The 23,978-nt window shown below is 34.7% G+C and overlaps 1 protein-coding gene across 1 annotated transcript in view; it reads right to left on the bottom strand.

Moving 5' to 3' along the window:
* XIRP2 (xin actin binding repeat containing 2) overlaps window positions 1–23,978 on the bottom strand; it is a 495,477-nt gene that overhangs the window by 86,428 nt on the left and 385,071 nt on the right. The gene's annotated exons all lie outside the window — the stretch shown is intronic.

Genomic DNA, 23,978 nt, shown 5'->3' with positions numbered 1-23,978 from the left:
ATGCAAAAACACTAATTTGAAGGGATATATGCATTCCTATGCTCATTGCAGCATTATTTACTATAGCCAAATTATAAACACAACCTAAGTGCCCAAAGACAGAGGAATGGGTTAAGACAATGTGGTGTAGGCACACAATGGAATATTACCCAGTTATTAAAAAAAAGATAAATTCTTGCCATTTGTGACAACCTGGACAGAACTGGAGGGGATTATGGTAACTGAAATAAATCAGAAGAAAAAGATAATTATCAGGTGATTTTACCTGTAAATGTAATACAGAAAAATAAAGGAACTGAGAAATCAAAACCAAAAAAAGACTAGAAATATGATTGTAGAATTGAAGATACTAGAGGAAGAGGGAAGGTGGAGGTGGGAACAAAGCTTTGGTGTGGTGTGGTGACATACATCTGCTCCCCAAATTATACACAGTGTTGTAAGTCAATGTACCTTGATAAAGATATAAACAAATAAGATAAATTTTGTTCTGTAGAGAACAGCAGGGGAAGTAAAATGCAGTTTGATTTTTTTTGAATTTGAGTAATCATCCATTCATTCATTCATCAAGTCATCAAATATTTATGGAGTACCTGTAAGTTAAGTGTTATGCTACAGCTTTTATACGATGACTAAAATATTTACAGGACTTATGAAATACACAAATAGTACATATCTATAAAGTGGGCTATCTTTATGAAGCAGAAGAAATCAATGGTATGAAAAAGAAAATATTTTGAGTGTTAGAGTAAGCATTTTTAGGAAGTGATCAAAATTTAAATTACATCAGAAGTATAAACACATACATAAAAAGAGATTAAAAAAAACCTTGATAAATCAACATGGTATAGTAGACCCAACAAAAATCAAAAATTACAAAGCTACATTAATTCAAATGCTATGAAACTGGGATTGAAATCAACATTTCTTTCAGTAGAATAAAAATATCCATTCTGACTCAAACAATAGTGTTTAGTAAATGCAACTAAATGGAAGAAATTTCAAAAAAAGAATTTGGAAATGCAACTAAATATCTAGGACAATATTTTAAAGGCTTACCTCATACTTTGTTGCAAAGTATAGTATAATATGATAAAATACTTAGGTCTATATGCAACAAATAGCTATAAGAAATACAAGTACACATTTTTTTCAGGTATAGATCATCAACATTTAACACAGCACAAAAACTATGCACAAATAAAATTTTTCTCCAGGGCCAGACATAGTTTTTTTCATATGGGCAATGATTGTTAAATTTTTCATGTATTTTGAAATCTTCTTGTGTATGAAAGCATACAATGTGTTTAATATGCAAAAAACAAATGGTACATAGATGAAACCACACTTTTCATTTTTATACAAATGCTGGAATCATGTAACAAATGCTCCATAACGTTGCAAATCCATTTCCATATCTGAAGCAAATAATTATTAAAGAAAATTATAGATAAAAATGTAGTTAATTATCATCTTATTAACTGAAGATACATGCTTGACAACATTCAGTAGCCATTCATAGTTAAAAACTTTGAACAAACTAAGAATAAAAGGAACATTCTTATATTCATAAACTGCATGTATAAAATATCCCATACTTGGGCCTCCCTGGTGTTGCAGGGGTTAGATATGTTTTCCAACATAATTTGCCTGAAGCCTAACAATCAGAAATTGGATCCAAACTGTCTAGTACAAAATTCAATGTTTTTGATTATCAGACTATGAATCTTTATAATCTTTATTATCTCAAAATTATTTATCTTTCAGAAATAATTACATAAAGTACATCTAAATGGCTTCATATATGATAAGAATAAAATATGGTGTGGTTGTGAGAAATAATTGATATAATTCATCTACATGTTCTCGATATATCAAAGTGCCACTTAGCATTTTCTTTCTTTTTTAAAAATTTATTTTTTATTTATACATAGAAGAACTGGGTGTAGGCCTGAGGTGTGGAGGGTGAGAGGATTCACCAGAGACAGAGTGGGGAGCAGAATAGGCAGATCTACTGAAATACATGAATGAGGGGAGCAGCAGGAGAGACAGGAGAGGTCTGCTCTGCCTTGTGGGTTAGCTCCTTGGCTGGGGATCCAAGTCAGGCCACAGAAATGATAGCACTGAGACTTTAACCCCTGTGTTACCAGGGGAGGGCCAGCATTTATTTCTTTATGCTCCAAATCTACCCTCTGTGGCTCTGCTTGTGATACTAAAACATTTCTCCTTTGTCAGTTAGAGAGACTGTAAGTTTCATTAGAAGACCCTAGAGGGTTCCAGGAGTAGAAACAGTTCTTGCTTTCTGTGCATCCTCTCTCCTGCAGGCTCCTCCAGTGCTTTGTGGTAAGAGCCTATGGCACCTCCCTGCATACCCAAGAAGGTGATCTCCTAGTTAGTTTTGGAGCGCAGTGACTCAGTGAATTCTCTACCACACAGTGGGTCACAGTAGTGCCCTCTCCAGTGAGTTCTGGATCCCAGTCTTACGGGGAAGAAACTCATTCGAGATGTATTTTTTATTTTTTATTTATTTATTTATTTTTTTTGAGGCATGTTTATTTATTTATTTATTTGTTTGTTTGTTTTTGTTTATACATGTCCTGGGTACAGTCAGAAGTGCGGGAGGGTGAGAGAATTCACCAGAGCCAGAGCGGGGAGCAGAGCAGGCAGAAGGACTGAAGTACACTGCTGAGGGGAGCAGCGGGCGGCAGGAGAGGTCTGCATGCCATGCGGGACCCTCCTCCAGTGGACGGGGAGCAGCCGGGGATCGAACCGGCGCCGCAGAGGCCGCGGGCAGCTTCGCAACCCAGCGCTCAACCGCTGCGCCACCGGGAGGCCCCGAGATGTATTTTTTAAATTGAAATAATATTTAGCATATAACATTGCATAAGTTTAAGGTATACCACATGTAGATTTGATACATTTATATACTGCAACATGATCACATTGAAATGTTACCTAGCACATCTATCACTTCACATAATTGTCATTTCTTTTTAGTGATGGGATTAATAAGATGTACTATCTTAGCAAGTTATTTGTTTATAATACAATATTGCTGTCTATAATCATTAGACAGTATGAATTCTACTACATGCATATATATATATACACATATATATATGTATAGTGTTTGTGACAAATAATTGATATATTTATATATATGTATATACATATATATATATATATAGCACATCTTTAGCCATTCATTCATTGTTATTTCCATATCTTGGCTATTTTGAATTATGCTGCAATAAACATGGGCGTGCAGATAATAATTCAATATCCCATTTTCATTTCCTTTGTGTATATACCCACAAGCAGATGTGCGGGATCATTTGGTGACTACATTCAAATGTTTGGGGGGAATTTCTTGTTTTCCACAGTGGAAGAACATTTCCAGCAACAGTGCATAAGGGTTCCTTTTTTCCTACATCCTTGCCAAAACTTCTATCTCTTGTCTTCTTGATAGCCATTCTAATAGGTGTGACAGATTTGTTTCTTGGGTGTTCTGTATTACCTGTAGAGGTAATGGTTACTCTATATATTTACAATTTTCTATTCCTTAGAGTTTTTTTTTACCCCTTTGTACCCAATCCTGTTATTCTTATCTCTTGTTATAGTTAATAATTCTGTTTTAAAAGTTACCCTGTTCAAATTCCTGTATGGTTCTTGTCTCCTGATTAGAACCTTTCTGACGAAACCTCTCATTTCAATAAAATATAAACCTTATTTGTCATGAGAGAATATTCTGAATATATATTTGTAGTTATCTCTGAACATAGTAGCCTTAAAATTTCTAAGTTTCAATAGTCTCATTAATAAATGCTGGGAATAATAGCACTCAAGTCAAAGGATAAGGAATAGATAACACCATGTTCATGGAAATTCCTTAGAAGGTGTGAAAACACAGCAAGTATATGAATTATTTTTAGTGGATGATAAACTGTGAAGCAGGCCTATTTTGGGATTCATCCAGTCATTCCTGAATACCCAGTGCCTCTCAGAGGGCTTGGTATACTGGGTGTTCTAGAAAAACTAGCTTGCTGAACAGAAGCACAAACGCATCTATAACATTCTATTTCATGCTTGTTAAATTAATCGAGTTGAATTTTAAAAATATGGCATAAATAAATCTAGTGCTTTCAAGTTTGAAAAATATAAATATTATATGATAAAAATACACTTGGTATCCTTCAACTGCATCCCAATATATACTAGAATCTTGCCTCAAACACATTTGTGGTTATAAATGAAGACAGGGACTATAGGAAAACTGTCTCGGAGACTAAAATTTTGTCATACTGTTTAATTAACTATTTTCAGGTTCATTTTGTAAGGATATTATTCTTTATAACCTGATAAAGCACATAAAACTGACTACAGTTCTTTTCTTATCTTTAAGGGTAACTTGTAGTTTCTGATAACAAACTTTTATGTTGCAGTCCAATGAGAACAGTTTTAAAGAATTTATTAAGTGAATAAATAACACCCCATTTGTAGCTTTTTTATCAGGGAGAAGGAAAAAGCTTTCATATATTTTTTTCACTCCTAATAGCCTCTCCTATAATATTTTCACCAAGAAATCTAAACAGATATCAAGTAAAAATATGTTTCTATGACCAAGATGAAACTACAATTTTTTTTACATCAGTACATGGGTGTGTATGTTCATAAACTGTAATTCCTATTGCAACATTTTCATAAGGATGTCTAGTAGCCTTGTCAAGGAATTCCATTGTTTTATTTCTAAGAGCATAGAATTAATGACACTACCAATTTGCTTTGATTTAAGGTGAAAGGAAAGGAAAGGAATAAGGATTTTTAATACTTTTCTAAAAGTAATAAAAAATTTACTTTTTTTCTCTGCACATTTGTGTGTTTGCTTCTTTGATGTTTCTTTTAAAATATGAAAAGCTAGCCTTCAAGTTATCATACATATATATTTATACAGCATAACAGGCTTCTTCCTTTGCTTTACACAAATTAAGAACAGCATTTTTATAAAGTAGGGACACCCTCATGAGCATACTAGGATCAAATGCTATCCTATTATACTGTAGAACATTAGTCAAAAGCACACCTAAAGCATATATTTGCTTTATGAAATTAAAAAAAATGAGTAACTGGATAAGTGAATGAATGAATGAATTAAAGTTGAGACAATATGAAGGACAGATGAGCAAGACAAAACTAGGACTACTGGCCTCTCATGAGTATACGAGTTTTCAAGAGTGGCATTTGAATGTCATAAATGGCTTCATGTATCTTTTGGGAACGCTTGCTTTCACTTTATTGCACTCAGTGCATTTTGTTATTGTAAATAAAAAGAATACCACACATTTCTAAGCAACATTTGATGTGTTTGTATTAGGAATAGGGACAATTTGTAAGAACGATTCAGTATGAATACTTTTAGACTGTGAATTGTGCTATCACCTCTTCAGCCTGAGTTTGATCCCCGGCCAGGGAGCAACCCACATGGCGCAGCAGACCCTCTCCTGTCTCACCTGCTGCTTCCCTTAGCAGTGTATTTCAGTAGATCTGCCTGTTCTGCCCCTCACTCTGTCTCTGGTGAATTCTCTCATCCCCTGCACCTCTGGTCTACATCCCAATTCCTGTATGCATAAATAAATCTTTTTTAAAAAAGTGCATACTCATGCTCATGACTTACAACTATGTTCAATGATCTTAGTATCTCAAAATTAATTAATGTATTCATTCAATAAGTATTTTTAAGATACACTCCACACAGGGCAAATTTTACTATGAGTAAAACAGACAAATAAACCATAGTATAGAACATATCAGAACCATCATATAGAAAATATAGACACTGCCTGTGCAGATGGGGGAGGAATTGCATTTGAGAGAGGAACTGAATAAGACATTCTGGGATCATTTTTCTCTTATTCTAATATCAAGGAGTTAGCACAACTTCCTTTTAAACCATTGAAGCATTTTCTATTTTGTGGAATCTTGTACTTCTCAAAGTGATTACATAGGAGAGCATCAAAGTGGTGCACAATTTCCAGAGACTCAATTTCTCTTAGGAAATAGCTATTTACATATTTAGAGCTGAGGTTTCTATTATATTGTTTTTCTCATTCCAATTAAAAATGATTTGACTTGTCTTCTTGTTCTTAAGTCCAGGGTATAGGACTCAGAAGACATCAAGTCTATTGCTGTGAGGAACTAAAAGATTACATGTATAAAATGAAGACTAAAAATCATAAGCAATAATACCCAGCTGTACTAAAAAAGTGAATTTGAGCTGAATGAAACCAAAGTACATGGTTGGAACATTTCTCCCACACAAAGAACTGTAAGTCACAGAAGCTTACTTCAAGAGTTTTTGTAAATTGATTTACAAATATGACAACAGGAAAAAGAGTTGATACAACCTCTATACTTTTTTTTTATAGACTATAAACACATAACCAGTTCAGAAAATATCTTGTCAGATTCAAAAGTTAATTCTTTTGAAATCTATTAGAAATTGAATGTTGAATATTATATTTAATTGGTTTTGCTGTCCCTAGTAAACCCATAGTGATCCCATGAACCCAATTTTCTTCTTTTATGTCCACAATTTATAATTCCCTATTTTGTTATGGGTGTAATGTACTTACTATTTGTTTTCCCAATTAAAATAAAAGTCAAATTAGGGGTAACCATGTTTTTGTTCAGAATGGTACATCTAATGTCTAGTACTCAATAGTCATTCATGAATTTGTTGTTTGAATAAATGAATAGTGATTTTACAGTGCTATTATCATTTATTTCCATATTTTTGTATCCATTATCATTCTTTTCCACTAAAATATGAATTCCTTGAAAGCAAGATTAGTCTTGAATTTGTATCTTCTGTGCCTAGTTTTTAAGAGATACTCAACCACTGTTTGGTAAATGAGTTTTTTGCTAACCAGATTTGATGGGGGAAAGAGGGAGGATCTGAATCTCGGCTTGAGAATAGTTTTCCTTATTACTCTTCCTCTACAGTTTTTTTTTTTTTCTGTTTTGAATTTTTACAGTAATTTGTGTTCTTGTGCCTTCTATTCTTAGCTATCTCTATGTTGACAAACTTGTACCCAATCTCAAAATAGTGATCTCACTCTCAACTCCAGCCTCTTTCCAAATACAGGATGGGTCTTGGTACAGATGAGTTATTCAGTGCTATTTTCCTAAGCAAACAAAAATTCAAGATAACATAGTTTAACCAGAATAGATGAGTGCAAAGAAATCACTTGGGAACTGTATTAAAATGCACTGATTTTTACAAACTCTAAATCAATAGGATTAAGCTGCATTTGACTTTAAAATTCAGATTAAACTGAGAAAGTAACATTTTAATAATCATGTTAGGAAGATGATTTGAGAAACTTTGGGTGATACTATGACTTGAGAGTTCAGAGAGGAAATTTTATGCATCCTTGCTTTGTCAGTGCCTATATTTGATTCTTAATTGGTGTTAACACCATCCATTAAAACGTAGATGCCTATGCTCCCTAGAGAATCAGCTTTTTCACGATCTTTCTTCTTTTGTTAACTATTTTATGCCCCAGAACTCATTTCATATTATTTTCTATCCTGTACCAGGACCTGACCTTAATAGGAATTTAGACCACTGATTAATATTTAATCACTCCCTTCTTTGTACCATTAACAACTCCCAGTGTCACTTAAGATAATTGAATTGTTTATTAAGAACCAGTTAAAATGTAAAAACAAGTTAGGTAAAGTCCTGTAGCCACTGGGACCCAATAGAGATTATTTAATGATTAATGAATAATCATTGAAATCACTTCTTTGCAAGCATATGAATGAATGTAGATTTTTTTCTTCAGTCAATGCAATGTCATATATTCAACTATGTCTCCAATGGATTTTGTTTCAAGTTACGTGACTTTATATTAATGTTTCCTAAAATACTTCATTCACTAATAATTTTTAACCTCATAAATCTCTTAAAAGTTTCCACTAAATTGAAATAACAGTGGTCTCTTAAAAAATGTGAACTAGACAACAAAAGACCAGTTCCTGAACAGCCACATACAAATATGAAACTAGAACACTATTTCACTTCATACACAAAAATAAATTCATATGCACAAATATTAACTAAAAAAAATGGATGTAAGAACTGTTTATTCATTCACCAATACTACACTGTCTTAATTGCTGTAGCATGACAGTAAGTTTTGAAAATAGTGTCAGATATCCAATTTCATTCTTCTCTTTCAATATTGTATTGACTATTCTGGGTATTTTGCTAACTCTATGTAAACTTTCAAATAAGCCAGTCAAGATCCACAAAACATAACTTGCTGGGATTTTGATTAGGATTACATTAAAACTATGGATCAAATTGGCAAGGACTGACATGTTTGCAATATTTAGCCTTTCTATTCATGAACATGGAATAGCTCAACATTTATTTAATTCTTTAATCAGTTTTTTAAATTTTCCTCATGTAGACCACACACACACACACACACACACACATTTGTAAATACATAATTAAATCTGGGGATTGCAAGTGTAAATGATATTGTTTTTTATTTTAAATTCCACAAATTTCACTTGTTCATTGCTAGTATACAAGAGTGTTTTTGTATTTCTTTTAAAGAGTTATTTGTTTATGCATACAAGAGCTGGGGTACAGGCCAGAGATGTGGAGGGTGAGAGGATTCACCAGAGACAGAGTGGGGCACAGAATAGGCAGACTGAGTGAACCACACTGCTGAGGGGAGCAGCTGGTGAGACAGGAGAGGTCTGCCACACCATGTGGGGATCGAACACGAGCTGCAGAAGCTGGGAACTGCTTCATAGTGCGGTGCTTAATCCCTTGCACCACCAGGGAGGACCCTTTTTTTTCGTATTTTAATCTTATACATACTTGCTCTAAACACGTAATAGTTTCTGGAATACTTTTTGTTAATTTTTTCAGATTTTCTACATTTATGACATCTGCAAACAAATATAGTTTTCTTTCTTTCTTTCCAATCTGTATGCCTTTGTTTTAACTTATTGCGTAGCTAGCAGAGTTTGTTTTTAAAAAGGGATGGTGAGAGGAATCCTTGCCTAGCTCATTGTCTCAGTGGGAAAAGTTTGCATTTTTGACAAGTATGATGTTAGCTGTAGATTTTTTTGTAGACAATCTTTATCAAGTTAAGGAAATACCTTGTTTATTAAGAGTTTTTATCACAAATGTGTTGGATTTTGTGAAATGTATTTTCTTCATCTATTGATATGATCACATGAACTTTCATCTGTTGTGAATGACATTAATTGATTTTAAAATGTTAAATCAAGGGCCTCCCCGGTGGCGCAGCGGTTGAGTGCTGGGTTGCGAAGCTGCCCGCAGCCTCTGCAGCGCCGGTTCCATCCCTGGCTGCTCCCCGGCCACAGGTGGAGGGTCCCACGTGGCGCGCAGACCTCTCCTGCTGCCCGCTGCTCCCCTCAGCAGTGCACTTCATTGGTCTGCCTATTCTGTTCCCCGCTCTGGCTCTGGTGAATTCTCTCACCCTCCCGCACTTCTGACTATACCCAGTGCTTGTATAAAATAAATAAATAAATAAATCTTAAAAAAAAAATGTTTAAAATAAATAAAAATAAAATAAAATGTTAAATCAATCTTGCATACTTGCGATAAATCCCACTTTACTGTTCTGTATAATTATTTTTTTATACATTGTTGAATTTGATAACTTATTTTTTGAAGATTTATTATTTATACAAGAACTGGGGTACAGTCAGAGCCGCAGAAGGGTGAGAGAATTCACCAGAGACAGAGCGGAGAGTAGAATAAGCAGATGGACCGAAGACACTGCTGAGGGGAGCAGCAGGCAAGGCAGGAGAGGTCTGCTGCTCCATGTGGGTTTCTCTTTGGCTGGCCGGGAATTGAACCTACACTGCAGAGGCTGCAGACAGTTTCACTGAGTGGTGCTCAACCCGCTGCGCCACCGGGGAGGCCCCCTTATTATATTGTTGATGATTTTTGTATCTATGTTCATGAGAGATAATGGTGTGTAGATTTCTTGTAAAATCTTTGTTAGATTTTGGTAATTAGGATAAAGCTGGCCTCGTAGAATGAATTAAGAAGTATTTTCTCTGTTCCTACCCTCTAAAAAAAAGATGATAGAGAATTGATATAATATCTTCCTTAAGTATTTCATAAAATTTATCAATGGATCCCATCTGGCCTTAGTTTTTATTTTGGAAGATTATTAATTATTGAGTCCATTTTTTATACATTTAGACTTACTCAGCTAGTCTTCTTTTGTGGGCTTTGGTTGATTGTTATCTATAAACTTGTAAGTTTTGTTTAATAGTCAAAATAGCTGTAAATAGATATTCAGAAATGTGGCTGTGAGGTAAGGAGAAGGGAAACTTTTCCACTGTCTTTTGATTTGGTCTCAGTTTTTTAGTGCACCTAAGTCTCTGAACCCTGAACTTCATTTAAGTTTTTCAAGGATTTTTCTCCCTCTATTTTTTCTTGGAAGAGGATGGCTCATTCCCTTCTCCAACTAGAGTTGACAGGAGTTTGGTATTTCTTTTCTCCCAGGTCAGTTAGGCTAGGCTATAACTATTTTTAAAAAAGATTTATTATTTATTTATGCATACAAATGTAGGTGTAGGGGGTGTAGGCCAGCGATGTGGGGGGTGGAGAGGATTCTCCAGAGTGGGGAGCAGAACAGGCAGACTGACTGAAATACACTGCTGAGGGGAGCAGCGGGCCAGATGGGAGAGATCTGCTCTGCCATGTGGGTTAGCTCTCTGGCTGGGGATTGAACTCATGCTGTAGTGGCTGGCAACAGGTTGATGACACTGAGACTTTAACCCCTGTGCCACTAGAATTAATAGCTAAGTCTTTTCATTCTTTTCTCTTTTCTGTTAAGAGCTGGCCACATTAAGGAGAAAAGAATGCTATGACATAATTCAAAATGGCTTCTTTTCCCTACCATAACCAGAAACATGAGGGGATTTTTTTTGTTTGTTTTTTGATACTTACTGTGAAAGCCTAGTTGAAGTCCTGTAGGTAAATCTAACAAAATTGTTATAACCAGTTCCCCTGAATATTTTAATTTTCAAATTAATCTATACTAAGCTTTAAGAAATTTGCCAATTACTATCAAGGTTTCCTATCTTGCACTAGTTCTCTTAGTGGTTTCTGCTCATGAACCCCCACTTCAGTATGCTGTGACTCCCTGTATTTACTTGTTACTGATTTTTCAATCTGTTCAGCTTATGTCTTGCATTTTGGAAGGACTGATAACTTCCAAGCACTTTATGTATGGAATTAGATACCAGAAATCAGTTTCCACATTTTTTAATAGAGATTGGTCACATAGGTATGTACTAGCCATGTAACTGAACCTCAGATACTCAGTAATCAGTTCTTCAAGAGGTCAAACTGACACAGTATATCTCAAGGCCCCTATGTTTAGCATAAACTGTCTACATGGCTCAGAGGTCACAATATAAAGCACATGCTAACATAAACTGTCTGGTCTTGCAATACTCTAGGTATACAAGATATCCATATCAGGTCAGATATTGCTAATGCTTAGAGGTGTCTCCTGGGAGCTGGTCAAGGGCCATTATTTGCTTTGTAATGTGCAGGATTTGTATAGCCAAACCTGCTGAGTTAATATTTTACAGCAAATCTCCTAAATTATTATGGTTTTACAAAATCAATGTTTGCTCATTTTTGCCTACATATTAAACATTTTGAATATGATCAACCCTTTCCTTATATCACAAACAATCCTTGTGAGCTATTTCTTTTGGCTTAAGTATTACTAAGAGTTATATTTCTTTTGGCTTAAGTATTACTAAGAGTTACCTCTAATTAGGCCTTACTAGTAGCAATTTCTTTATGTTTCAGTTTGTCTAAGAAATATAATGCCCTTACTATTATATTATCAGTTAATTAAGTACAATATTTGAGTCAAAAGTTGTTTTTTCTCACTATATCAAAAATATAACTTTGTATTTTTTCAGATTTTATTTTTTAAAGTATTTTTTTTTTTAATAGAGGCATGTTTTTATTTATTTATTTATTTGTTTGTTTCTTTGTTTATACATGCACTGGGTACAGTCAGAAACGCGGGAGGGTGAGAGAATTCACCAGAACCAGAGCAGGGAGCAGAGCAGGCAGAAGGACCGAGGCACACTGCTGAGGGGAGCAGCGGGCGGCAGGAGAGGTCTGCACGCCATGTGGGACCCTCCTCCGGTGGCCGGGAGCAGCCGGGGATCGAACTGGCGCCGCAGAGGCCACGGGCAGCTTCGCAACCCAGTGCTCAACCGCTGCGCCACCGGGGAGGCCCCTCAGATTTTATTTTTAATTTTGTTATCAGTTTAATTATCAATTTCCAAAGATAACTTCTGTTTTTATACTTCCCTTTTTACTTAATTTTATAGCTTCCTGTAGTTTGACTATCATTTGCCCAGAGGTGCAGATTCTATTTATGTTGCTATTTCTTCCTTGTGCAACCTAAATCTGAGTTTCAGGTCTTTTATAAGTTGTACAATTTCCAGCCATAATCTTCTTGAATATTTTCTCTCTTCAATTTTCTTATTCTGGGATTTCAATTAAAAACATGTTAGACTATTCATTATGTCCTTTATGTCTAAAACCTTTTCATATTTTCACATTCATTGTTCTGTTTCATGTTCCCTATAATTTCTTCTGAGTTCTCTTCTAGATCATGAAGGATTAGATAATCAGGTATATAACACATCTGAAGAAGAAAAAAATCAAGAAAACCATTCCTTTTATTATTGAAACAAAAAAATCAAATACTTGGGAATAAATCTAACAAAAGAAGTAAAGGACCTACACAAAGAAAACTATAAAACACTTTTAAAAGAAATAGAAAACACAAAGAAATGGAAAGACATCCCCTGTTCATGGATCAGAAGAATGAATATTATCAAAATGGCCATCCTACCAAAAGCAATCTACAGATTCAATGCTATTCCAATAAAAATTTCAACGTCATTCTTCAAAGAAATAGAAAAAATATTGATGAAATTCATATGAAGCCACCAAAAGCCCCGAATAGCCAAAATCCTCCTGAAAAAAAAAAAAAAGAAGGGAATGGACGCATCACACTCCCAGACTTCAAACTATAATAATAATAATAACAACAACAATAATAATAATAATAATCAAAACCATAATAACCAAAGCCATAATGGTACTGGAACAAGAACAGACACATGGACCAATGGAACCAAATAGAAAACTCAGAAATAAACCCACAGATTTATGGTCAACTAATCTTTGACAAAGGAACAAAGAATATGCACTGGAGCAAAGCAAGTTTGTTCAACAAATGGTGCTGGGAAAACTGGGTCGCTACATGCAAAAGAATGAAACTTGACTACTATCTCACACTATGCACAAAAACCAACTCAAAATGGATTAAAGAACTAGACATAAGACCTGAAACCATAAAATATGTAGAAGGAAATATAGGCGAAACACTACATGACATGCACCTCAAAGACATCTTTACAGACACATCACCCAAAGTAGTGATAGCGAAGGCAAAGATAAACAGCTGGGACTACATCAAATTTGCTTCTGCACAGCAAAAGAGACAATAACCAAAACAAAGAAAAACCCCACTGACTGGGAGAACATTTTTGCACACAACACTGATGATAAAGGACTGATCACAAAAATCTACAAAGAGCTGATGAGACTCAACAACAACAAAGAAAATAATCCAGTCAAAAAATGGGCAGAAGAGCTAAAAAGAAAGTTCTCCAAAGAGGAAATGCAAATGGCCAACAGACATATGAAAAAATGTTCAACATCACTTGTAATCAGGGAAATGCAAATCAAAGCTACAATGAGATACCATCTTACACCAGTGAGAATGGCACATATTAAAAAAACTAGCAACAACAAATGTTGGCGAGGATGTGGAGAAAAAGGAACTCTCCTGCACTGCTGGTGGGAGTGCAACCAACCACTATGGAAAGCTGTGCGGACATTACTCCACCTACTAAAGATAGAGAATCCATATGATCCAGCAATTCCACTCCTAGTTATTTACCCAAAGGACACAGAATCATTAATTCCAAAGAGCACCTGCACCCTATGTTTATAGCAGCACTATTTACAATAGCTAAGGTTTGGAAACAACCCAAATGCCCAAAATTAGATGACTGGATCAAGAAGATATGATATATATACACAATGGAATATTACTCAGCAATCCAAAAAGATAAACTCATGCAATTTGCAGCAACATGGATGAAGCTGGAAGGGATCGTGCTCAGCAAAATAAGCCAGAAAGAAAAAGAAAAGCACCGGATGGTCTCACTTATAGCTGGAATCTAGAAAACCTAAATAAGGGACCAGGAAAAAGAATAACTATAATAAAGAAAAAAATCAAAATCAACAAGCATCTATAAAACAGAGACACACTATGGGGGGGCAGGGAGAGGAGAGACTGGGGTCAAAATAAGGGGGTTGCAATTGTATAGGGAATATAAAAAGATAAATCTTAAAAAAAAGAAAAACATAAATCTACAAAGAGGAAAAAAAATAATTTTAACATATTTTTGAAATTTTCTTTGGTTCTTTCCCAAATCTGACTGATTCTTTGTTTTTATTACAAATTGTCCCATTCCATTATTTTTCATGATATACTTTATTTTTAGCATTTTAATTTCCTGATACTTCAATTGTCTGAATTTCTTGACAGTTTAAGTTCTGTATTTACATTTCTACTGACTAATTCATGGTGAATTGTTTTCCTGTGTACCTTGAAATTCTGGAATTTTAGCTCTCAATGGTTCTTTACCATTGCAACCCTGAGTAGGGATAAGTGATTTCACTTTGCTTTTGGCAGGTAGTTTGTAGCAAAAGGAATATGAAATAGTTTTAATCTAACTTAGTTGTGAGTTTCTGAACAAGTCTGGCTGCGTAGTTTTTTGTGTAATTCTGCAAATATGGATTCTTTCTTTCTTTTTTTTTTTTGAAAAGATCTATTTATTTATTTATACAAGCACTGGGTACAGTCAGAAGCGTGAGATGGTGAGAGAATTCACCAGAGACAAAGCAAGGAACAGAACAGGCATACTGACGAAATACACTGCTGAGGGGAGCAGCGGGTGTGGCAGGAGAGGTCTGCGCGCCATGTGGGACCCTCAAAGGTGGCTGGGAATCGAACCGGCTCTGCAGAGGCTGCGGGCAGCTTTGCGCCTAGCGCTCAACCGCTGCACCACCAGGAGACCCAAACATGGATTGTTAAGGAAAATTATTTGATCTATTTTCTTCTAGCATCCAGATAACTGATAAGTCTGCTGTCAATTTCAAACTCATTTCCTTTTTTGGAAACTTGGCCTTTTCCCAAACCTGGAATTTGTTAGGACTTTATATTAAAGTTGTACAAACTTACCAACTTCATTGGAACACAATGGGTTCTTTCAATTTCTAAATTCCAGTATGTTTCCCTCTCTGAAAGAATTTGCTTACAATTACTGATAAATCTACCTTTTCTGTTCACTCAAATCACTCCCTTAAATTCTTGTTAATTTAGATCTTTCAGTAATTCCTCAAAATTACTGTTTCGTTGATGGCATTCTTTCACAAAATCCATAATTATTTCTCCCATTTTCAGTGGTGGTAGTTTTCAGGCTTCCATTTGATCAATTCCATCTTCAGTGTATTAAAAAAAATTGCATTGCTTACCAAAAAATGAAAATATATGGGAGTGGGAGTATAGGCACTGAAAGTGTCCAAATGACAAGTTATATAGTACATATCATGTCTTGCTTCTATAATCATAGAAAATATGATTGTATATAGTAGCCTTCATTATTTCCTTACTAAGAAACTAAACATTTTAAAAATTTATAGCTAGATTACTCATTCTATGGCACTGTATAAGCAAGATATATTGAGAATGAGCCAAGATAGGATTGCTTGTTGCTGCAGTACAAGGATGGGGATTAAAAAATCCAGAGCAAAATGTCAAGAAAAGCAAAGTCTATATTTAGCTTACTATAAGTATTTATTTAGCTTACTAGAATTTTCATTCATTCCTCACTCATTTCCTAAATTTTTAATCTGACTTATTAAAATCAAAATCTTGGTATGTTAACATTTCTTTAATAGTGTCCTGTCTATAATATAACTAAAAAGTAATAGGCTCCATGATTAAAAGCTTCCTCTCACAGGGAAGTATGTCATTGTTGGGGATGAAAAGTACATATATTTAAGCAGTGAAATACATATATTTAATTACATATTTTAAAGCAAAGTACTGTGGAATAATTACGCAAGATAAGTTTGGAGGCAGTGTATCAAAATTCTTACCTGGTGAAAAGTAATGCTCTTACCAGTAACTAGAGAACATTTACATAGCTAATAATAAATTTAGAATTTAAAGAATGTTAAGTGCTCAAATATTAGACCAAACAAACTAATCAACAACATGATTTTCCTATCACGTTTGGCAAGAGATGATAGTTTTCCTACAAAATGATGATCTTCAAAAAATGAAACAAATGGTTTTTCGTCTTAGGCAGTACAAGTTAGGTAATATTCTTCAAGGATTTCTGAGACCCTCTGGCTGGGACTCTGTGTACTCTTCTAATTAAGGCCTCATATACAATTTCATCAGTTTGAAAGTCAAATAAAGTACCATAACTGTGACGTGCAGAATTTATTCATAGAATGTTATTTTAGGTCCACCCTCATATTTAGAGATGTGGAAAAAGAGTCAAATATAGAAACGTAGTACTTTGTAAGTGAACTTTACAAAGACAAATAGATTCATGTGCTATTATTTGCATTTTAACACTTATTATTAATAATTTGTTATTCTTAATATTTATCACAGACTATATATTAATTTTATGTAGATGAACTGAGGTGTGTGGGGGTGAGAGGATTCACCAGAGACTGAGTGGGGAGCAGAGCAAGCAGGTTTACTGAAATACACTGCTGAGGGGAGCAGCGGGTGAGACTGCCGTGCAATGTCGGTCAGCTCCCTGGCGGAGGGTCTAACTGAGGTCATAGAGGTGATAATAGCGTTGAGACTTAACCGCTAGGTCACCAGGTAGACCAGCCCTATATATTTTAAAGCATATGTGAAGCTGCATTAACCAGAAATGAGAAGTTAGATTAAAAAGTTAAATATTTATAATTAATTATGACTCCAAATATTTAAGGTATTTCTTACATTAAATATTTATTATATAAGTCATGTGGAGAAAAGACACATTTTTAATAAAAGTATTTGGTTCAAAACCTAAAAATATCAATACATAAAAAACTATATAATTTGAAAATTGAATTTTAAAGACTTTCAAATAAGTTTAGATATTCAGTGGCTTTTCCCCCTCTGCATATCCAGGATACCTACTGCTTAGCATTGACCTCAGGATATTAGTTTTTCATAGTGGCAAAAAACAGCCAAATACACCAAATACATCAATTTTGTAAGCATTGTTAAATCACGTCAATGAAAAATCTAGTCTTCCCTTTTCGTGAAATCCAGCCTTCTTAACCTGCCAATGGAGTCTACCTAACCTCAACCTGAATTAGTTCACCCTAGGTTTTGACTCTGGAACCAATTCTAAGCTCATCTCCTGGGGATATAAGGACTTTTATTAAAATCAACTGCCAAGCAGCAAACATATGGAGGTATTCCTATTCCCCCAATTTCCTTAGTTTCAATGCCTGATTGAGCTACTTGGAATTTCCATCTTGACTCCTATTCCTCCCTCTTACCTATTCCTTCTTTTTCTTCTTGGTGAACTCCCAAATCACACTTCAAATCAGTGGATTTTTTTAATAAAGGAAAGAAAAGAAATAAAAGAAAGATACAGGGGAAAAATTAGCACTTTTCTGATTATCTCTGGGTCCAGGGACAGATGTGCTATATTGTAATACTGTTCATCTTTATATAATGGCATTCATTTATGAACCTTCCTCCTTTTCTTAAACTAAGCTTCTCATAAGCAGGGTGTTGTTCTTCACATACCCTACTCTCCAATACCAAGTACAGAGGCAGGTTCATAGTAGATGTTCAGTAAACATTTACTAAATTTACGGATGTTGCTCTTTGTTTGCCTCTGACTACAAAAAACAAAACAGCAGCTTCTGAATAACTGGATTTTCACTACTTCTCAAAATCTTCCTAGAACTGCTTTGCCCCTCCCCCAACCTTTTTTCTCTTGTCTTTCTTTCTCCATTTCTGTTTCTGTCTCTATCACTTTTTCTTCCTCCATCCCTCTCTCTCTTGCTCACCCTTTTCTTCTTTCCTTTCATTCAAAATCTCTGACAAAGTAGTGTTTTCTCAGTCATGAGCTAATGTGTAGTGACTAGGTTTTGAATCCTTAAACCCAGCTAGGATTGTATCATCATTTGTCATCAAATTCATCCAGTGCGGACCAACCACATTCATAAGTCTTTAGCATTGCCTTTATTTTGGAACACTGACTGTCATGTGAGCTGTGTCAACCTGGAGAAGCACATGAAATCATGAACATATTTAAAGATGCGGGGTTCTTGTGTTTCACCTTTGCACTGACATTCTCATTTTAAACTTATTAGGTAACACAATTCTCATGTCCCTTTCCCTAGAATAAACGGTTCCTGGTTTGGCTCCCATACATAGGCTCTAAGTCTTCAACCAGTCCTGTGACTCTGCTTAAACTCCTTGGTTCTTGTCTGGGCCTATCCACTGGAGAGAAAATACCCCAAGTTTACAGTGCATATGCTGAGGAAAAAAGGAAGGAATAGGTCTACACTTTTTGCATTGGTGACAGCAGAAATGTATAAGGGTTTTACTGCCGGGTATCTTTCCTCTGCTTCAAGTAACTCCACAGAAAGTAGCAATATATCAGGAGTGCTCCAGCCACAGGACCTGGGATTACCCAGGAAAGATTCTGCCTTAAGTTTTCCTGGATATAACTGTCTTAAACACTTACAAAAAGATGACTTTGTATATTTGTTAATGAAGAAAAAGAGGTAATACTTTATTCAAGTGTTTACGTAAATGCCACCTTCTGTTCTGGCTGACCTTGACAATCCTGTTCAAAATTGCAAACCTCATCTTCTTTATCTTGGTCTGTATTTTTTTAAGGCACTCATTACCTCCTGATAGTCAATTAACTTCATTATTTTTATTGTTCTACGTGTTGGAATATAAGCTTTTGTCTTTTATTCGTTGATGACTCTAAGCACCTAGAATAGTACTGACAAATACAGATGTGCAATAAAGATTTACTGAATAAATGGGTACATGTAAACATTATCTCAAAAACATTCTTTAGAAATAGATATGCATTTCTGATAATCCACAGTGAGAATATTTAAAAAGAGTATTTAGCCTTTCCAATTGCAAAAAGTTAAGATAAATGAGTGGTTTTCAAGAGGGATATTTATATTTGTTGTTCTCTTTCTTTGATTGCATCATGTTTTAAAATTAAGTATGACTATGCACAAGTTCAAAATGGGATCCTGGGATTTTGATCATTAATCAATGGAAAATTTCCAGCATTCCAAGGTGCTGATTTCCAGCTACTATGTGAAAGATCTCATGAATAGACCTTTCATTTCGATTTCCTCAGAATAGCAAACTTCCAGCTGTCTCTTCACGTAGAGCCATGATTTAACTCTGGAATTTGCTTTGACTCATTGACTATAAAAGCAACGCAAAGTAACATGTGGGAGTAATTGAAAAACTGAAGGTGAAAACTACTTCAAGAAAGGATAAACCCCCAAGTGAGTAAACAGATCAAACATATCAAGTCCTTTTGATATGACAAAATGAGTTTTTCTAAAGGAGCGTACCTCAGAATTACTTTAAATGATGATTCACTGATATTATTTTTACTAATGAAATGTCTCCACTGTGAATTACAATAACATGCCAGTTTTACAGGAGGATTTCTGGGGGCATGAACGCAGATACAGTGGGTGAAGAAGCAAGTCTGGAAGTAGAAGATGGTGTTGGAGATGAGGGTTCATAGACTATCTAAAGACTATCTAAAGACTAGCCCGTCCCCTGGGCTTCATTAAGAGAACACACCAGGGCCTCCCCTGGTGGCGCAGCAGTTGAGCGTTGGGTAGCCTCTGCAGCACCAGTTCAATCCTTGGCTGCCAGGGAGGGTCCCACATGGCGGAACAGACCTCTCCTGCTGTGCCCGCTGCTCCCCTCAGCAGTGTATTTTGCAGTCTGCCTATTCTGTTCCCTGCTCTGGCTCTGATGAATTCTCTCACCCTCCCGCACTTCTGACTATACCCAGTGCTTGTACAAATAAATAAATAAATCTTTAGGGGGAAAAAAGAGAACACACCAGTCAGAAGAGAACAAATGATGCTGATGGTCTTCGCTGAAGCTACTCTGTGACTAAATGTCTGATTTATTTATAAGTTTCCAAATGAAGTCCTCTTTTTTTGTTAAAGAAATGCTGTAGTTAATTTTAAAATATCCTGTTACTCCATTTCATTTAACTTTGTTGACCTTAGGCATTTAAGAAAATAGTTTGCCTTCTGCCTTGAGAAAATTCACATTCCCAAGGCAATTACATTCTAAAAAGATGCTATGGGAAAATGCACAGCCTCATAGTAGATATTTTCTTCCTATGATAAAACCATTGTTTATCAGCATGTTGAAAGAGAGCACACTGGGGAAATACTTTTTTTCTTAATTTTGTCACTACAAATACTATAGCAAAAAAGCCATCACTCGCTTTTAAATACAATATTTTCAATACATGGATGATTGTTTATTTTGCTGACATGATTCTCTTGACATTTATACACATACATTTTAATAAAGTAAACTTGCATAGAGAAGATTAAAATAAATAATGAGCATCTGAATTCTTTCCTATGAGAAGGGTGGACAATGAATTCTTCAGAGAAATAGCTTGTAAAAATATGCTATCCAATACAGTAACTGTTTACATTTAAACTAATTAAATTTAAATCAAATTAACAATTAAGTTGCTCCATCTTGCTAGTTGATATTCAAAGCCTTAATAGTTGCAAATAGCTAGCTAGTGGTTACCACACTGGAGAGCACAAAAATGGAGCACTTTTCTTAGCTCAAAAAACATCACTCTGAAATGTCTGATTTTAAACAAAAAACAAGATATGTGAATAACAATCACTCAAATAAATAAATATCTACATATACTTCAATGTTTTAGGAGCATTAATAACTACAAGGATCCTATCAATTAAAGAGAAGTAGAAAATTAAAAAGAATAGAACCCTGAGTTTGTTTTGTAAAATCTGTCAGAGAAGATGAATGGCCATTATATAAGGATAAAGAATGAATTTAGATTTAATGGAGCAGAATGAAAGGAGAAATACAGCAGGTAATTTTGAAGGTTTATTACAAAAGCCTTGAAAGAGTGACTTTGAATGTATGTTTTATCTGTTAGCATTTTATATGTTGATGACTTAGAAGATTAAAATTAAAATTATGCTTCAGAGAATAAAAGTGAAACACAAGTGATTGTCATATAAAAAAGTCTCAAGTAATTTAAATGTGATGAACCCAGTCACCTGTGTTATTTGAAGCATCCCTTGATCCAGATTCTTCCAGCAGAAAAAGATTTATTTTTTATTCTACATACAGATAGCTCAAAGCTTAGTAGATAAAATCATGTAAATCAGTACCTAAGATACCCAATATTTACTTTCCAACTTACTATTTTAAAATATCTAAAGTGAATTGCACAAATCACATATTTATATCACTACAAGAGTGTTATTCAAAACCATATATACTGATTTTTCTCTCTCAGACCTATTATATCACCCAAAATTCGAAATTATGTATGTGTTATGTTTGACATTTGTTATGTTTGACATTTAACATAAAATGAGCCAAGTCTTCTTAGTATCACTAGAACAACTAACCATTAGAGTAGAATGCATCAACATGCACACCCAAGCACCTTGCTTTATTGGCATCAATACTTCTGTAAGGTAAGCAGGGGAAGCCAAATAAGGAGTGATCAGTGCAGTTAAATACAACCTGAGAGTGGATAACCAGGCATGGAAAGGAGACAGGGTGGGGGTGGTGGTGGTAGGGAATCCCACTGCCTTTTTCTGTTGCCTGGGACCTATAGTTGAGGGTAAAGAGTGGGAAATAATTCCATATCCATTATGATTCCAGAGTCCTGAGATGAAAAATTATCAATTTACAATGATCTTACTAAATTCTAAAAATGCAGGACATTTAAATGCATTTAATTTAAAATGCATTTTAATGACTTATTATAAGATTTTTTTAAAAATTCAACTGTTTTTGAAAGAGCTATAAATAAATATTGTTCAAATACTGTATGAAACTCTTGAGACTACTTAAGACATTTAACTAGTTATGAGGCATCACTGTCACTCATATGTCATAAACTCTGACATCTTTCAGTTATTACATTCTATTCAGACGTGTTCATCCTCTTGGAATAAATCTTATTTCTTTGTATTAGAACAGCAATATCAATATGCTCTTTGGTTGTGCAGGTTTTGTCAGGCTTATATCAAACCCATCAAAGTTAACTATGAGTAGAAAAAGGGTTATGACTATCCCACCAGAGGTAGAAATTTGGAGCACCATGGGAGAATTAAGAGGATCCCATAGTGAAAGAAGATTCTTTTACAAGTAATTATATACAGGAATTCAAGTTCTTCTGTAATGTACAAGTAAAAATAAAATTAAGTGCAATGTTCACCCCCAGTCCAGTTTTCCAATCTTGTGTTTTTAAGTTTAGCTCCTAAAATTCTCAATATCTGGATGTTTAAATCTGAGGTCACTCTTAAATGTTATGTCATATGCCAAATAATGGTGGCCCTCTATAATACCTTTATTAAGCTTATAAAACAGAGACTTTTATAAACTTTTGCATGGAAACCAAACAAAAACAGGAGATGAGAAATAAGGTAAGATGAGTGGAGTTGTTTATCTCATGTAACTGATCATCTAGCCAACTTCATATTTGTTTACTAATGCGAAGATCACCATAGGGTAGTATCATCAGAATAAAAATCACTCCCTAAAGCTTTTCTTTTTTGGCCTCTACTAATCTAATTCTTTTGCATTCATGCAAGTGCTCATAAAGTTTAATCACATGCCAGAAATATGTGGAGTAAATTCCTCAAGACTGATGCTGATCATATTAGGATATCAATTGGGCATACCGAAATGAATTGAAAATGAAAAATAGATATTGAAATCCCAATTTACATGTATTTTGAAACCCATGTCCCGTCCATCATTAGTAAGCTTCCCTTTATTCTGCCCACATCCATCTCCTACTCCAAATTATATACTTAAACCAATTGGAATCAGAATGGGCTAAATCATATGTAAATCATTCTGAGCTTCAGTCTGTACTGTCATAGAATATATCTTCTCCAACTTGAATGTGCACATGAATCATTTGAGAATTTTTTTAAAATGTGGATTCTGATTTAGTAGGACTAGTGTAGGGCCCAAGGCTCTGCAATTCTAATACACTTTCAGGTGATGGTGATGCTCTGATGTTCTAAATGTTATACTAATTACGATCTTTACCAAACATCACAAATACTATAATATGCTTTACTTGGTTAAAATGGAAAAATCTGGACTATGACTAATCAGAAATGATAAATGATGCCTGTATGTTCCAATAAATTATTGCTATTTTGCACTTCTGTCCAAGTTGAAAATTATATTAATAGTGCAATTTATAACATATGAGCTATTAACTTTTTAATGACATTTGTAAAACATTAATCAAATTTATGAGGTTTCCCCCTAAATTATGACACATTCATGTCACTTTTTGTTTCAAATTCATTTAGTACATTTAATTTCCTGAAAAAGAGATGCTGAAGGCATTTAAACTTTTTACATTTTGTAACTGACAGTTATTTATATTTTATCCTCTTATTACCTACGGACTAAGAAAGGAAAAGTCAGATGATAGTCAAATGCATTGTTCCA

This window comes from Talpa occidentalis, unplaced genomic scaffold, assembly GCF_014898055.3.
Source record: "Talpa occidentalis isolate TD23 unplaced genomic scaffold, MPIMG_talOcc4v2.1 talOcc4.3, whole genome shotgun sequence".
Taxonomy (NCBI): domain Eukaryota; kingdom Metazoa; phylum Chordata; class Mammalia; order Eulipotyphla; family Talpidae; genus Talpa; species Talpa occidentalis.
Note: the sequence above shows the minus strand (reverse complement) of the source record. Positions and strands in the feature narration are given on the sequence as shown.